Source organism: Falco naumanni, chromosome 2 (genome assembly GCF_017639655.2).
Source record: "Falco naumanni isolate bFalNau1 chromosome 2, bFalNau1.pat, whole genome shotgun sequence".
NCBI lineage: Eukaryota > Metazoa > Chordata > Aves > Falconiformes > Falconidae > Falco > Falco naumanni.
In genome coordinates this window covers 15,834,401-15,848,983 of record NC_054055.1, presented here as the reverse complement: position 1 = coordinate 15,848,983, position 14,583 = coordinate 15,834,401, and the positions used below count along the sequence as shown (strand labels likewise).

Below are 14,583 nucleotides of genomic sequence, written 5' to 3'. Positions count from 1 at the left end.
TTCTCCTGTCCTGCCCACCCCGCTGGGGGCTGGAGAGCTGTGGCAGAGCTGGCTGGGGGGGGTTCATGCCGTAATCCCCCCCCCCCCCCCCAGCTAGAGCTGCCAGTGCCTGGCTTGTCAGTGTCCTTTGTGCCAGCCAGATGGATGCTCGCAGTGACTTTACCAGCTAAGATACTTTATCTTCATTGTCTTTGTTAGTCAAGCGTAGCATTTATTCCGCTGTGGTGGGGCTGGGGGTGGGGAACACAGCTTTTTTTCAGCAGGGAAGACGAGCCTTAAAGGAAGGTCCTTTAAGGATAAGAGACTCACTTAAAGTGCCACAGGGATGGTACTTGGCACCTCAGATTGCAGACAGATGCAAGCACAGTGTGCTTTGAGCACAGGCAGAAATAAGGAAGTTATCGCGTGCCTGGGAAATAGGGATATATCCTCTGACAGTGACTGTCCTGCTGTCTGAGGCTGTAACATCAGCCTGATCAGACAGGCACGGGGTGAGGGAAGTCTTTCCCCAATGCTATACTTGGATCCAAACCACCAAAGGGCTGGGATGCAGCTGGGATGCAGACCATGGGCATTTCTGCCTGGGTGTCCCCAGATTCCCAGGCTCTTGCCATCTCGTGCCTTTGTGTATTAGTCCTCAGCTCCTGGCTCTTCTCCGGGTGTCTCCAGGCATCGTTGCGGGGGTTCCCGGGCAGGAGGATGCTGTGCGGCATCTGGCCAGCCTTGTGAACTGGGAACACCTTCACCACCCCCTCCTGAACAGAACTTCATGCACTTGCCCAGAGGACTTCATAAAAATTAATTGAGTTGCCCAGCATTAGACACAGATCATAAAACTGCCATCTGATCTCGTGCCTGCTGCTGATTTTAACAGCTGATCGAAACAACGAGCGCTAGCTCATCGGGGATATAACAACCTGCACAGAGATAGCTGTGGCACAGGCTGTACGTGTAGATAAGGCTTTGAACATACAATAAAAAACCTCTGCCTGTATCTGCCTGTATCCTAACGGGAGCAAAACGTCTGGGCAAGAGTTTTGGCATAGCAAAAGCAATGGAGATTACCCTTTGGGTCGCAAGTTTTGCTGACAAGCAGATTTGTGTGTCCGCTCTTTCTTTCTTTCTTTTCTTGTGCATTTTAAAGCGAAAGAGAAACGAACTAGGGGCGAGGGCGAGCTGGAGGGTGGCGGGCGAGGAGCAGAAAGCCTTGCACGAACGCGTCCCGTTTGTGCCCGATGCCGTTGGAGGCCCCGCTATGCCTTCCCCGGCAGGCGCTGCCCCGCACCCATATTCCCAGAAACCCCCCATCCAGGGCAGTGCTGGGTTCACCGTTGGCCTCGGTGATCTTAAAGGTCTTCTCCAACCTCGGCGGTCCCGGATAGGCCACCCAAGCGCTTGCGGGGCGTCCCTCTGCACGCGGCGACTCCCTGGGAAAGCGGGCAGGGGCGGGCGCATCCCACCGCCGCTGCCGCGACAGCTCTCCGTGCTATCGATACCGCCGCTCTGTCGCGACGCCTCTCGGCAGGTCCCTCTACGAGGCTGCGGGTGCCGGCCGGGGGGCGGGGTGCCCCTCCCGGGGGGGCGCAGGGCGCGGCGCGGTCCCGCAGGGGGCGCTGCGGCTCGGGGCGGCGGCGGCGGCGGGCGCGGGCGGCGGGCGCTGCTGGGCGGCTGCGCCCCGCCGCTATATAAACACGGCCCGCGCCCGCCGCTCCGTCCTGCCGGCGGGAGGAGGTGGCAGCACCAGCACCGGCGGCGGCGCGGAGGCAGGTGAGCCCGGCGCATCCCCGTCCCGGCGCATCCCCGTCCCGGCGCATCCCCGTCCCGGCGCATCCCCGTCCCGGCGCATCCCCGTCCCGGCGCATCCCCGTCCCGGCGCATCCCCGTCCCGGCGCATCCCCGTCCCGGCGCGGGCAGCGCGGGCTCCGCTCGCTGCCGCGGGGTGGCGGGGCTGGGGTGCCCCCTCTCTGACCCGCATCGCCCCCGCGACTTGGCGGCCGCGGCGCCGCCTCTCCGGGGCTGGAGTGTGTCCCGGCGTCCCGGCTGCGCCCCCGGAGCGCTGCGGCCCGGGGGGCGGAATGCGGGCAAAGCTCTGCGGGGTGGGGAGCGGATCCTGCGCGGCGGGGACGCGGCAGATCTTCAGGCTGCGCCCCTGCGCTACCTGCGCGGCAGGCACGCGTGCGTTGGGGCGCTGGGGTGGGGACGCCAGCCCAGCCTACTAACACGGATAATCCGTATCACCGAATGTTTGAGCCAGAAGTTTTGAGGATGCTCGTAAATGGTCTGGGTCAAGTGGGCATTTCTGTCTGTGCAGCACCTGGGCTAGGGTCGGGATTGCCGGCTTTGTGCCCGCAGCGTGTTAATGGCGTGGCGGAGTCGGAGGCGGGGGGGCGTCCCGGGGAGATGTGCGGGGGTCGGGTCCCAGCGGTCAGCACGGGCGAGCGGAGAGTTCGGGGCGAGCGCCGGGTCACAGCACCCCGCTGGCTGAGGGCGCTAAAACTGTAGCTGCTCTCTGACCCTTCCGTGGGTGAAACAGCATCTCATTATTTTTCTTAAGTGTGATGAAAGATCAAGCAGCTAATGTGAATTGTGGGGTAGTGTTTTGCTAGGAAGGGAAAGATAAATCCATGGGAGATAGGGCAGCAGCTCCAGGTCTCCCTACTCAAAATGTCTCTGCTTGAAGAGCTGTTCATCTAGGTCGGCAGTTTCCAACTCTGTTTAGGTGAGTCTGGGTACCTTTTTCTTCCTCCTCCCTTAGTCTCCCTTGCTGCCTTTGCTCCTGCTGCTTTCCCCCTGGCCCTTGCCGCTGCCTCCCGAAGGGAAGAGCCGTGCAGAGGGGGCTTGTGTGCCTTTGCGCCAGCCCCTACTCCCCACAGGCACCTCTGTTAGGGAGCCAGCGATCCCTGCTCATTCTAAACATGAAAAGAGCAAGCCAGCAGGAGCCTTGACGTTTATCATTGCATGAAAAAATGCAACGATCAAAACCCCAACAAAACCTTCTCAGTGGGTCAGGCATTAGAAATGTTTGCTGATATTAAGGCATCAGTAGCAAAATAATTAAATGTCAAGTGCTTGCATACAGGTTAACTTTGCAATGGATGACTGCGTTAAAGAGGCACTTGGCAGCAGTTGAGCTGGATATAATGTGATGCAGAAATGTCATGTTTTGGTTTGTGTGATTTTGTACAGGAATTGTTTCATGCTCTCTGCATTCTGTGTAGCGTTTGTAGGCTTTACTGTTTCTTATCCCCAGTTTCAGCAGGGATGTGGCCTTTCTGTATCTCCTGCTACATAAACTCTTTACCAGTCTGCCCTTTTCCAATGCAATTAAATATACCCAGCTACTTGTCTCCTACCTCTGCAATCTGCTGTGGAGAGCAGTACAGCCTGTGCTGCAGGAGAGTGGTAGCAGTGAGCTGCATGTATGCAAATGAGGATTAACTTCTCATTCTACTTTATTTATCACCTTAATTTCTGCAGAATAAAGTTCTATTTTAAGGTACAAAAGGGGGAGGGGTCTGTAACATGTGCTGGGAGTTTAGAAATCCCTACCTGAGATGAGGTGGGGTGGGGTCTGAGAAAATCTTTGCAAGGCTGTGTCCCTGCGGTTTATTTGAAATAGCCTTTGATATGGTACCATGTATTTCCTTACGTTCATCTCTTTAAGGACAGAGGTAGGTGTTTGGCTACTGATCTAACAAATGCCTAGTGTAGGTTTGTTTCAGATAAGTAGTTTTTCATTTCTTTACAGCAAAGCTTCTTCCATAGTAAAGTTTTCCGGGGTGTTGTCTGTTGGGTTAGTGATAGTGACTGTAATAAACAAGAAAGCAGCTTGAAACTCCTGGCCTTTTTCTTGAGTGTGTATTTCTATGCAAAATACATTTATGGTATAGTGAGCAATACTAGATATTTAGGAAGATAATGGAGAGAGGAGAGCTAGCAGCACGTCTACTGCAGAAGTGTAGCTTCCTACATCTGTAAAGCACAAACAGCACATCAGAGGCTGTGCAGGGAGTGCAGTAACCAGTGAGAAATAGTCCTCCCTCATAGTAAGTTAGGAAAAACACAAATTTCAGCTTCCAGTGTGTAGTCTCTGTTTCCTAAGTTCATGTAGGAAGCACCAGAAATCAGCGTAGGACAGAGAATTGCAGCCAGAATTTTGGGCTCCTGTCAAATATCCTCTCTCCAGGGAGTCATACAATGGTAGATGATGTGAAGCACAATACGGTAGAGACTCACGCAGAGTGGTTGGTTTAGTGTTTGATTGAATGCTCTGGAGGAGAAAAGATCTAGGCATAATAATGGACATCTCAATGAAGGTATTTGCTGAAATGCTAGCAACAAGCGGTGTGAGAGGATCTTTTCTCCACCTCTGGCTGGATGCTGACGTTTGGTAAAATGACTACTGAGGCACAGCTGATTTAGCACATGTTTTCCCTGTGCAACTATTGCATTTTATCAAAAGCTATTTATAATTATACTGGCCTTGCTTAAATGCAACTTCTACTGAACACTGTGCAGTCAGTTTTGTTAAAGCATAAGTAGCTGAAAGCAGAAAGGAAGTAGTAAAGAGTAGCAAAACTTAGATGCATGATGGTTTATCTTGTACCTGAGCTTGCTATTGCACACTCAAACCTGTTGAAACAGTCTTTGTTCAGGAAAATAATTCTGATGGATTTTTGTGTAACTTATTCTGGCACTGTCCTAATATAAATGGCACCCTCACGAGCCTGGGAATACTGTCGCTTCCTGTTGCTGGATATGCATTTGATGCTTCGCTCTCTGAAAACTTGTTTTGTTTATTCTGTCAATTGCCATTATATGGTATCTTGCTGTTCTGGATTTTCCAGTGGGAAACTGGGAAGATGATAAGGTCCAACACTTCATCCAAGGTCACTGGAAAGATCTACAGAGTACAGCCAGATGCTGTAACTACCTCACTGTCCTGTCATTGGTTTCATGAGGAAGACCTACTTAGGGTTTGTAGGGTGAGAAACAAGAAGGGAAATGATGAGCTGTTATAAATTGCAGTAGCTTCACAACCAAGTGTTTTATACCAATTAAAGCCCCGTCCTATGTTACTTTTATGATATAGAAACGGGTTACTGCTTTGCAGCCAAAAGGCATATCCGTAAAACTTTCAAAACACCTGAAAAATAGGTCTTCAATATAAAAGGGCTGTTTAAAAGACTATTTAAGCAGTCACCTTAGTAATTTCTTTAAGGGATTCTATTTTCTTTTTCAATTAAGTGGCTACAGAGCTGGCAGTTAGGCCAACAGTTTCAAAGTTCCTGGGGCAGTGAATCTTCACGTTTCAGGACAGGGACTGTTTTCTGCTCAAGGAGAAGTTATTGCTGCCTTTGTGGCATAGCATGGCACAGCATGTAGTGCTGCACAGAAAGTGGTGTTAGCGGCGCACTAGCTGGAAGGTAAGGAGTTATCTTACCGTATAATTGCGGCAAAGTTGCTTTAAGAATATGCCTTAGCTTCCTCTCCAAAAGCTGGGAGGGGTATGCTGGCCCAGTCTTGCAGGGTATTTGGGGACTGTGGATGGAGAAGTCCGTTTCGTTCCAGCAGAGGCATCCACATCAAAAGTCTCTGCAAGTGATTTAATCCTCAGAAGCATCTGGTGTGGCAGCAGTTCCCAGGGTTTTGCTGTTAGTGACATCACTTGCAGATCAGTGATTTCATCCAATCCTCAAAACTAGCAAAAGCATCAGCAGAAAATTCCTTGAATTCCCCTTCCAGCCTGCAATCTTAATTTAAATGATGGTGTAATACAGGTTGCTGCTCCTTACATGAGCCTAAGGGCTATTCTGCCTGGAGATAAACTTTGAAACAGCTACTGCATGGGATGCAGAGCTGGAAGAAAAGCGTAACTTGTTCTTCTTTGCACAGCTGTGAATTTCACTTCATGGGCTTAATCACCAAACACTTACAGGAGAATGACTTCCCTTTGAAATCATAGTTGAAAAGAAAACAAGCATCTTAAACACATGCTGGGCTAATTAGTTTCTCCAAGTTTTACTTTTTGAATTTTAACTATTTCATAGCTCAAACTAAATGAGTTGGCTTCTGTGTTTATTACCCCCACAGGGCGCTCTAAGTTATGGCAGAATGCTAAGGCCGCCAAAGAGCCAGTCTGGCAGGCAGGGATGGCTTGAAGAGCAGAGATGCTCCAATAGTGCTTTCGCCCTCTGACATGTGTTGTCTCTGCCAAGTTTTGCATGGGGCATGTGAAATAACCCCTTCAAGCCACCTGAGTGTTTTTTCAGTCCAAGGCAGTCCTCATAATAATTCAAGTTTATACTCCTAGAAAAAGTCAGAGGGATTGGGTGACTCCCAAGTAGTGTATTTCTGCATGACAGGGTACGTTAGTGTTACTGAACAAGAATTAGATTGTGACGGGAGAAAAAAAAGCTTTGTATTAAGCATTTCCAATCTTGATGCAATTTTTTCATGTCAGAATACCAGGAGGAATCATGTGCTATGCACAGGGAAAGCTGGCAGGATACTGGGCACAAATAAGACATTCAGAAGTAAACTGCACTTGAGTGCGCTCAGCGGAGTTGTGCTCTCAGGATGAATGCATTCCTTCTGCTCTACCAGACCACTGTTTTGATAAAAAGTTACTTAGCTATTGTTGGAGGCTTTGAAATGGGGGGAAAAAACAGTAAAATAATCTCTGGAAACAATCTATATGAGCCTTGGTGAAATCAAATGGCTGCACATACAAGGCTAGAAATGTTACAGAGATCAGGAGCAAGTGCTTAGAACAGGTTTGCTATATCATGGTCACAATCTGGATATGTTGTTTGGGGTTTAATGTTATGAGGATCAAAACAAGTATTCAGCATAGGCACTAAAATTGGGCTGTTTCTTCAATGCATTAAAAGGTTGAAAGGCTAGGAGAATAGGTAGCAAATCAGTTCTACCTGAAAAGAGTGATTTTTGTCTCCTTTTTCAGATCTTGGAAAACTTTAAAAGACCATTTGAAATGAATGGAAAACTTTCTTTGAACATAGTTTGTAAGCTGGAAAGAAATAAGTTTCTAAACCAAAATTAAACTGGCCAAAGTTCTAATCTTGATGACAACAGCTTGATTAAATTACCAACCAGAATTTCCTGAAACATCTGCATCTACTGATCCTTGATATTGCTGGAGCATGACCCAAATATGAGTAAAGTGGCTTATGGAAACAATGGATCTTGTTAATATGCATATTTTCTTGAATAGCACATGTACATAGATGTGTAATGTAAAATTGCATGCATTACCATCGGATTATTTATAGTAATAATTCAAGAAAACAAAGGACTCTGGAGACTGTTAAATGAGCTTGCATTTTTTTTTTATTGATGAAAGCTCAGGTGTCAGAGTGGCTCGCAGCTACCATCCAACCTGTGCAGCAAAGTTCAGGGCTAGCTCCACAGCCTTTACTCATGTAAGGAATCCTCTAATGTCAATAAAGCCAGTGAGTTACTGATGCTGAAGAAATGGAAGCTCCTAGGCTTGGTTCATAAGGTACAAGTTTATATATATATAAAGATAAAAGATCCTTTGCTTTCCACCCAGGATCCAGTAGGGAGGTGGACAGGTTGCTTTTTTTCACCTTTGTGTACCGTGAGGCCTCGAGTGAAGTGAGAGCTGAGTCACTCTCTATAAGCTGCAGCAGCTTTAAGGTAAACTGATTAGAGTGGAAAATGTAACAGAGTCTGACAGACCCGCTATGTTCGTTTTTAGCTGCTCAGCACTTTTAAAAACCCCAAATAGCAGAAAAGCTGCCCTGTTTGATTGTTCCTATTGCGTAATAGCAGTGTCTGGGATTTGAGAGAAGCTACAAGCAGGATGTCGCTTACATAACAAATCCAAGTTGCTCTAATCCCTGTTGCATCGCTGCTGACCCTGGGCAGCCAGGAATAGCCCAGGATGGTGCTGAGCTCCCCAGGCTCTCCTCAGGCGCTGTAGGGTAGCTGGGCAGCAGAGGCCCTTTGCTGCGAGGGTTTTCTGCCAGCCGTTCTTGCTGGATTTGCAGTCTGTTTCTGCTAATAAAGTGCAATTAGAGCCTGAAGTGGAAATCCTGCCTTTAAAAAGTCCCTTCTTGCTCCTTATGGGCAGAGCTGATCCTCCCCCACTTGCTTTATTTTCCTGAAAAATCAGCCTTTACCCCCATTTCCAGCTGGAAACAGGTAATCTCATGATCTGGTTCCTCCTGTGCTTGTTTAAAAACTGGACTGAAGGCCAGGACAGACCTTTGGAGCCGGTCCTCCTGAGCCTTTCTTCTGTCTTGTGGGACAGTGCCATGGCCTAGCGTCCAGGGGGATGCACTGGGCTTGCCAGGGTGGGTGCTTTGGGGGAGGAGGGAGGAGCTGCAGCTAGGTATCGTCACCCTGGACTCAGGGGTCTCCTGTGTCCCCCAGCTTTGGTGTGGGGTGCTGGGGCCCTGTTCCTGCCCTGTGGTTTCACGAAAGTGGTGGACCAGCATGGATGCTCGTGGAGCAGGAAGGAGGCTGCTGGGAAGAGTCGGCGCCATGTGCTTGGGACTTGGTGTCGGTGCGGAGGGTCTGACCCTGCACTTGAGCCCATCATACTCGTGGGTTGTCCTGATTACAGTGGGTAAAATGGTGTGGAAGCGCATCTTAGCCCTGCCCAAGGGGCAGTGTGTGCCCTGCTGGCTGCAGCTCCTGCCTTGCCTTCTCTACGGGAGAGCACTGCTCTGCCCCAATCACCCTGGCTGCCTCCAGCATAATTAGGAGCATTTGAAGAATGATAACATAAAAAAGCAACATTGTGGGATTGTTTCGGGGGGGAGTGGGGAAAGGACTGAGGCAGCTGTGCACAGAAACCTATCTAATTAAAACCACAGGGGAATGGAGATGGTGGCTAATGAGGCTGAACACACAACTTAATTTAACTGAGTTATTTGGAAAGAAGCAACCTGCCTTGCTGGCAAACGGAAGGTGGTGGTGAAATAGAATGTTCCTGGAATTTATTATTAAAATAAATTTCATTGTAATTAGTGCATGTTTTGCTGCATGTTACTTTGGATTTGGGATTTTTACCGCATTTTGTGAAATTTATCATAAACGGTGAGCATCAGTTGCATGTGAATAAAACATTTAAAAAAAGACTACTTGATTAAATCTCTTACCTAAAATCCCATCCATATCTTCCATGTTCTAATATGTTCTGAGCTTTTTATCTAACTTTTTTCCACTTGATATTTACCACAAGGAAAAAAGTGTTGTATGACCTCCTCCTTTTCCCTCAGCTGTGTTTCCCTATTCTTTCTCTGCCTTTTCCTCTGTCATATTCTCAAGTCTGTTCTGATCTCCACCTGCTCTGCTTGTCCCACAGCCACATCCCTGCTCTTGGTCTTCCTTATACTCATACCTCTTAACTCTTCGTTCTAATATCTCCTGTCTCTTTCCTGTTGTAATACAAATAAATATGCATCATTGACATAATGTGGAAGAAACCCCACCAAAACAACCAAAGCCCAAAACCTTTTCTACCTTTTTTGTCATCTTATGATCTGGTCAGCTTTACTTGTGAGATGCTCTTCTAGTTTCATGTTTGATTTGCAGCAATATGACTTTGGTCCCTTTTACCACTGGTAAAACAACATCTTATGACCTCTTACCAAATCTCAGGGCTAGCTTGCTTTCTCTCTCTGGCTTGACCTGTAGCCTTTTGATATAACCCACATTCTCTGATTCACAATGTTGTTTTTCTTTTTCTTGTGATTGCAATCACAAGCAAATTCAGCTAAATCTCCCTGAATAGCAATACATCACCTGTATCACATCAAAATGTGGCGTAGGGACAAGGCATCAAATAGCACAACATCTCTTAAAAACAATGATCTCTGTAAATGCCTTAAAACCTGACTGAGTGTAATCTGTGCTTCCCCTTTAGCTTGTGTACCTAAATTTGACTTGAGAGCATTGACTTGCTTTAAAGATACTCCAGAGGAAGGGGAACAGAAAATGTGGAGTTTGTTTCGCAAACTTTTTGTATCCTCTTCCCCTTTTGAGAGTAGGTGCGTTGCTTTATTTCACTCACTCCTAACACGGACCAGCTTATCTGTGAGCTAATGCCAGAAAATGTGGACAGGATCATAATCAGAAGAGCAGGATGTTTAATCTTGAGCAGTGTGTTTACAAAAGATCTGATGGTGTATGCTGTTGTTACCTACTCTAATTCTAATGAGTCTCTTATTTGTTTTTTTTTTTAAGATTTCCATCCTGGGACTGCCTTCTAGGGCGAACTATCACCAATGGAAGTAAAATTTGTTTTTCTAGCATTTGGGGTAAGCTTAGCTTGTCTTCTGTATTATTAATGTCTGATTTGATCTTTTGAATGTCTTTGCCACCAAAGAACTCTTTTGCAAGACGTCTTTGATTTTTATATTAGTGCTAGTCTATTGAATGAAAACTCCCTCTAACAATTGTATAAACAATGGAGATAAAGATGACTTCAAAGCAGACCATGAGACTTTTACTGGGGGAAATTATCAAACAAAAATAGACCTTTGCTTTTCTAATATCTATTATTTCTGTCTGGTAGGTATAGTATACATAGAAAGTATGAATATCTAATCCAATGTACTACATCTCTAAGCTAAATCTGGTTACTTTTTGAGATGACAATATTTGAAGGTAGTCTTTCATGCTTGGGAAGGCATAACTTTGTTGGCTGGGAAATGACTGTGACATGGATCCTGGTAAATCTGTGTTGTAGTGGCATGAGGTTGCGTTCAGTCATGAGCACTAACAAGGCATGCTGAAGCCTCTGGGAGGTCAGCAATGATTTTTTTCACCTGGGAGAAAAAAAAAGACAGCAATGCTGGCAGGTTGTGGGGCAGTATTTTCTACCTGGCTAGGGGCATTGGCTCTTTGCCCACCAGTAACAGGCTGACAGTGGTCCCAAAGCCTCAAATGACTCAATAAGATGGAGATGGGACAGTGTAGGTTCCAGAGGGAGGCTGACTGTATGGGGTACTGCCAAACCTTGGAGGGAGTGAGAGGGGCCACAGGCTGCCTCCTCCCAGCAAACCCCCAAGCAGGCTGGCTGGGTGCATGCCTGGCTTTTGCCTAGCAAGGGGTAACCTCAGATGGGCGAAATAGAGCCAGAGTTCTGAGGTTGCTTTTTCTGTGATGACCAGGTGATGATGGTCAAAATCTTCTTTTGTGCTCTTACACTGCCCCCAGTTTTCCAGCAGGCTCATGGTTGATTTTCCCTGCGCATCAGTAGCGTGTGCCGGCCTGCTGTGTCCTGCTGGCTGACCACGGGGAGGAACAAGAAAAACTGTCCACATAGCCTAGCGCAGGCATCTCCTGGGGCCAGGTATGATCTGGTTCTCAAGTAACAAAACACAGCCTGGCTGGAGAAGTTCTGATGGCAACATGGTGTAGTCATTGCTCTTTCCTTTAGGGGGACTTGGGCCTGGTCTGACCTGGAGTCAGAAAGGTCTGGCAAGAGCAGCCAGCACTGGGGGGTCAGGACCCCAGCAAAGCCTGGGGCCATGGCTGTAGCATGCAACACTATACATGGTGAGGAGGCACCCAAAGGGTGGTGTTTCTGTGGTAATCAGACTGAGAGCAGAAAGCAGGTGAGAGCAAAGAGAAAGCAAACTCTGGTCACTGGCAAAGATATTACCACAATCCCAATCCTCAGTGTAGGAAATCCTGTACACCGTGTCTGTTTCCCTTTCCAACCCAGGCTGTGTGGCCAATAGAGACTGGTGGGGCTCAGAAGGGTGAAGCAGGCATCATCATGGCATGATCCCTGGCTTTCAAGGGACTCTTCATACATGCAGATGCCTCTGGGGACAGTGCTGTGTGATAGGAACTGAGTGGTCACAGGAGCTTGGGAAGGAATCTCCTATCATTTACCCAAGTCAAAAGCTGTTTCTCTGACAACAGTCACATTCAGTCATAGATGATGTGGTTTTGGCTGTGAAATGGGTGATTGAACTGGTGTGTTCCTGTCTTCTGGGTGGCACGTGCCTCCTGGTTATAATACTGTAGCAGTCGGGCAGCTAAACACTAAATGAGGGAAATCCTGTGTTTATGGGTTTACAAGTGGCATGTGATGCTCCGGCACTCTCTTGCCCCACAGGAAAGAAGGGAGGGCAATGCACATCTTCTGTTTGAGGACAGCATTGGCAGGACACAGTCCTGGGTGGTGTGAAGGATGTACGAAAATGCCTTTTATGTATTTCCCATATACAAATGACTTCTGATCTAAAAGCAGTTAAACTGTTTTCTGCCCTCCTGTTACTGGGGCTGTAAGTCTTGTAACTCAGCCAGTGAGGCTTAAGGTGTGTGGCTGCTGTGGGGGGGGTGGGGTGGGGTTTGCTGTTCGGACCCTCTCGAATGTTCCTGTGTACAGCTCTCCCACTGCCATTCACTGATCAAGGTCGAAGGCTGGATCCTGGATTTGGAACTTGGCTGCAGAGCTGGAAGAGCACAGGTAGCAGTGAGAAATGCAGATGAATCCTTCCTAGTATTCTTAATTTTCTTAATATTCTTAATTCGTAATTAAAATTCTTAATATGCCTGTGGATTTACCAGTTTGGTTGAGGACTCTGTAGTGCTTGGATGATGGTTATGGAAAGAACTAAATCAATATCCTAAGTAATTTCTTATAGCTCTCTCCAAAAGGTCACATTAAAGCATTCCCTTCTATAAGGTATGTTATTTCATTGTTAGTGAAACAAGTAGTCAATACCTGTTAACACATCCTCTTCCTTTTTGGGCTGGCATGTCACTGGACTTCATGGTAAGGCCTGTGAGAAGCAGCTTGAAGGTTTTGATTCCTAGTGGCTAGAAGGATTGGAAACCAAAGGCCATCAGCTGGAAAAGAGCTCTGGAAATTTTTGAAATTCATTTTCTCTGTGGTGAGTGTTAGAGATGTTCAGCTTCTGAAAGGGAAAATTGCACCAGAAGTACATGTCAAATAGAGCAAGAAATGTAAGAGGCTATTTTGCAATTTGAGCACTTGCTGCGAACCTGAGAGAATAGTTTCCTGGCCCATTCCAGGGTTATCTGCAAGAATGGTGTTTTCAAACCCCTGTGTTTTGTTTCAAATAGACAGGACTAAATAACATGTGTTTGGCAGAGGTAATGGGACTTTCACCTCTCCTCTGCTGATCTTAGAGCACTGTGTGGGAAGGTGATGGGTATATGAGAGCGTAACCCTGCTTGAGAGATTTGCGTGAAGTTAGCATGTTAGTCACAGCTGTAGCTGATGGGAGGCTTTCTGACACACCACAGAAATACTGTTCTGATGGCATCACTTCAAAAAACATTTCCTAAGGAACAGGTCAAAGTGGACTACATGGGAAGTTATGGGTCAAGAGTTTGATACCATGGCTCTGTATTTAAGCAAACAGCTAGTGAGATGCTTCAAAGAGGGATAGACTTCTGCTGCTTTCAGCTAAAAATCAGAAATTCAGGGAAGAGACTTGATAATATTTTAAATCATCCAGTAATTTAACACTGGATTACAGTTGAAATCCCATAGAAATACTGAAGACACTTTGTACTGTATCAGATGGATTAAGCGTGATTCACTTACTGTGTTAAATTGCAGAGGGATTAATAATGTCTAGGTCATTGTTTCCTAAGCTTGTAAATTTAAAGACCAGAGGGGACCACATGAATATCTATTCTTACTGCCTGCTCAGTGCAGGTCAGAGAAATGCAGGATATATCATCGCTAGCAGTCCTTTATTTTTTCTTTATTTAGCATATCTTCCTGAAAGAGACCAAGGTGGTGTTTTAAAGGGTACCAGCAGCAATCAATCTATCATGTTGCAGGCAAATTGTTTCAGTAAATAATGAGCCTTGCCTTTTGAGGCAGTCTGTAGCTTTTTTCAAACTTCCAAATGTTGTACCTCCATTTTTTTCCTGCTGGACTGACAAGGAATCTGTTATCTGAATGCTGGTTCTCCATTTAGTTAGCCACTTCAAAATTCATTTACTGTGAGCAGTGTTGATGTAGTATGGTTAATCTTTTAATTCAGGATTTTATGTATAGCATGACTTTAAATCGCTACACAGTGTGAAATTAGGACTAGAAATACAGCCTGTCAGCACACTACCATTATCAAATAATGATGTAACTTCATACAAATGATCAGATTTACATGATCAGGCCTATTTTCCATACAGCTGTGTTGATTGATGTTAATTGTGCTACTGTCTTTCAATGCCTTATTGATTGTGTCCCATGATAACCTTTCCCTGGTGTTGCTTATGATGTCAGTCTAACTGTTCCATAGCTGCTTAGGTTATCCCACTTAACCCTTTAAAATACTGCCTTGGTATTAACTCTTCCCAGTCACCGGGAACTTCTAGTGTTCCTTTTGTTAAAAGCAGTCTCTGAATCAAAAGTTGCTGGTTCATCTGCCTTATACTCTTGAAAGCAGGGTTTTAACTGAGAGGCTATTTAAAGCGCTCTCCAGTTACTGGTGGCATTGGAGGTATGTCATTATCACTTTAAGATGTGAATATAGCATCTTGCGTCTTTCTGAATGTAGAGTAGAAGTAGTTGTCAAATAAGTTTGTCTATTTCTG

At 46.5% G+C, this 14,583-nt stretch overlaps 1 protein-coding gene across 1 annotated transcript in view; it reads left to right on the top strand.

The window, feature by feature from the left end:
- Positions 1-1,632: 1,632 nt before the first annotated feature.
- Positions 1,633-14,583, top strand: part of MTUS2 (microtubule associated scaffold protein 2) — a 317,018-nt gene continuing 304,067 nt past the window's right edge. The window contains exons 1-2 of the mRNA XM_040584399.1: positions 1,633-1,767; positions 10,237-10,310. The gene's annotated coding sequence lies outside the window, so the exon portion shown is untranslated. The remainder of the gene's footprint in view (positions 1,768-10,236; positions 10,311-14,583) is intronic.